The sequence below is a fragment of the Orycteropus afer genome, unplaced genomic scaffold, assembly GCF_000298275.1.
Source record: "Orycteropus afer afer isolate SDZICR_OR568_19922 unplaced genomic scaffold, OryAfe1.0 scaffold00078, whole genome shotgun sequence".
NCBI classification, from domain to species: domain Eukaryota; kingdom Metazoa; phylum Chordata; class Mammalia; order Tubulidentata; family Orycteropodidae; genus Orycteropus; species Orycteropus afer.
The window spans coordinates 11,551,611-11,554,933 of record NW_006921665.1 but is presented as its reverse complement, the minus strand read 5'-3'; positions in this window follow the sequence as shown (position 1 = coordinate 11,554,933).

Sequence of the window (3,323 nt, the reverse complement as noted above, 5' to 3'; positions counted from 1 at the left end):
AAGGATAAGGGAAATCAGCAGAAAGCATATATTAATAATTGAAGCAATAAACTTAATCATTCTCCTTCTTTAAAACCTTCAGCAGCATTTAAAAAAAAAAAAAAGTTTCTATTCATTAGTTTTATCCTTTTTTCCCCGTGGAAACAGAACCAAATCGATAACTTGAATGCAGATAGCTTATTTTACATATGATCCAAGAAAACAAAGGTAGGAAAATTTGGAAGGTGAAAGAGTTGAAAAGGAAAATCTCATATAATATCAACTCATGTTTTTGAGCTAATCATATAGTGGCCGACTGGGATTTAATACTACCCTGATTTCTTTAGAAATATATAAAACACCTCTTGGAAGTATCTGCTTCAAGATCTGATCAACAAGGAAGAAGAATTTGTATCTATCAGCTATCCCAGAGTTGAACATTTTCCCAGATGCGAATTAACTTTCTGGAATTTCTTAACTGTGCAAGAGAGAATTTACCATGTGCTCCCCTTTTACTCATAGTTGTGACCTTAGAGAGGCCGAGGTAGAAAGTGAACAAAAGTTGCAAATGCTTGACAGGAAAGGCAGCCTTTACAAAGACAGTTGAACCCTACATCGAATAGTTCACCATCACTGAGCTTAGGATCATAGATCATGGCATGAGGGTGGATAGAAGGACACAGTAATCTATCATTAAAGAGTAATGTAGTCTTAGCAAGATCAAGAAAATTCCTAGCATGTAATTTGCCATGTGAACTAACTTTTGTGCTATTACTATTGGTATATGCCATATAATTGATTTTTAACTAATAGTGACCCCATGTGACAGAGTAGAACAGCTTTATAATGACCTTAAATCAATAAAACAAGAACTCAATAATAATATAGCAAACAAACTGAAGAGGACATTGATGGAGTAAGGAAAAACTTTGAGTGACAAATTATATATTAGTCTATATACACAAATGTGTATATATATATATTTGTGTGTGTGTGTGTGTGTGTGTGTGTATAAGGCACTTGACTGCTAACCAGAAGGCTGGCGATTCAAACCCATCAGCCCCTCCTTGGGGTTGGGCAATCTACCTCCATAGTGATACCATCTGGGAAACCCAAGGAGGGGTCGCTATGAGTCCGGTCAACTCAAAGGTACATAAACAACAACAACATGTGTATAAGGAGCTCTGGTGGTATAGTGCCTAAGGCATTTGACTACTAACCAGAAGGCTGGTGGTTAAAACCCACTAGCCACTCCTCGGAAGGAAGACTGAGCAATCTACTTCCATAGTGATACTGCCTCGGAAACCCAAGGACAACCCTATGTACAACAGTATGATAAATTGCCCTGTCTTGCACCATCCTCACAATCCTTGCTGTTCTTGAACCCATTGTTTCAGTCATTGTGTCAATCCATTTTTGAATGTCTTCCCCTTTTCACTAACCCTCTACTTTCTGAAGACATGACCAATGTAGGGTAGGCGAAGTCTGATTATTCTCCCTTACAAAGAGCATTCCAGCTGCACTTTTTCTGGGACAGATTTATTCATTCTTCTGGCAGTTCATGGTATTTTCAGTATTCTTCTCCAACACCACAATTCAAAGGCATCAATTCTTCTTTGGTCTTTCTTATTCATTGTCCAGCTTTCACACACATTTAAAGCCTTTTAAAACACTATGACTTGGATCAGGCACATCTTAGTCTTCCAAGTGACATATTTTTCATTTAGCACTTTAAAGACTTCTTTTGAAGCAGATAATGCCCAGTACAATATGATATCTGATTTCTTGACTACTGCTTCCATTGACATTGATTGTGGAGCCAAATAAAATAAAATCTCTGACAATTTCAATCTTTTTTACATTTATCCTGATGTTTCCAATTGGTCCAGTTGTGAGGATTTTTTGTTTACTTTATGTTGAGGTATAATCCTTACTGTATGCTGTATTCTTTAATATTCATCACTAAGGGTTTCAAGTCTTCTCCACTTTCAGCGAGCAAGGTTGTGTCATCTGCAAGTCACAGGTTGTTAATGAGTCTTCCTCAAATCCTGATGGTGTGTTCTTCATATAGTCCAGCTTCTTGGATTATTTCCTTAGCATACAGATTGAGTAAGCATGGTGTCAGGGTACCACACTGACACATACTCATCCAAATTTTAAACTATGCACTATCCCCTAGTTCTGTTCAAATGAAAACTTCTTAGTCTATGTACAGGTTCCTTATAAGCACAATTAAGTGTTTCGGAAGTCCCATTCTTCACAATATTTTCCATAATTTGTTATGGTCTACAGAGTCAAATGCCTTTGCAGTGTCGGAAAAACATAGGTAAACATGTTTCTGATGTATTTTTTTTTCTTTCTAGCAAGCTCCATCTGACATCAGCAATAGTGTCCTTCTTTCCACGTCCTCTTCTGAATCAAGCTTGAACTTCTGGAAGTTCCCTGTCAATATACGGTGGAAACATTACAAAGAATAGGAAGGTAAAATCCAGACGTAGAAGAAAAGACATTCATTTGAACAGAACAAGTGGATACTTCATGGTTTAAAATTAGGGAAAGTGTGAATCCAGGTTATATACTTTCACCATACTTATTCAATCTATTTTCTGAGCAAATAATCTAAGAAGCTGGACTATATGAAGAAGAATGCAGTATCAGGATTGCAGGAAGGTTCATCAACAACCTATAATTCAAATGACACAACATTACTTGCTGGCTACAGCTTTCAATATGGATTACATCTCGGCATTAAAAAAAAAAAAAAATCCTTACAACTAACCAGTAAACAACATTATGAAAAATGGAGAAAATATTGAAGTTACCAAGGATTTCACTTTGCTTGAATCTACAATCAATGCTCATGGAAAGAGCAACCAAGAAATCAAAAAAAAGTATCATATTGGGTAAACTTGCTGCAAAACACCTAATTAAAGTGTTATAATAGTAAAGATTTCACTAGGAAGATTAAAGTGTATCTGAGCCAAGCTATAGTATTTTCAATCACTTCATATACATGTGAAGGCTGGACAATGAATAAAGAAGACCAAAGTAGAATTGATGTCTTTGACTCATGGTGTTGGCAAAGAATATTGAATATACAGTGAACTGACAGAAGAAAAATTCTGTCTTGGAAGAACTGTAACTGGAATGCTTCTTAGAAGTAAGGATGGCAAGACTTAGTTTCATGTATTTTGACACATTATCAGTACAGATCGGTACCTGAAGGAGATCGTGCTTGGTAGAGCTTCAGTGAAAAAAAGGAAGATCCTTAATGAGACAAACTGACACTGTGGTTGCAGCAATGGGCTCAAACCTAAAAATGATTGTGAGGATGGCACAGTACT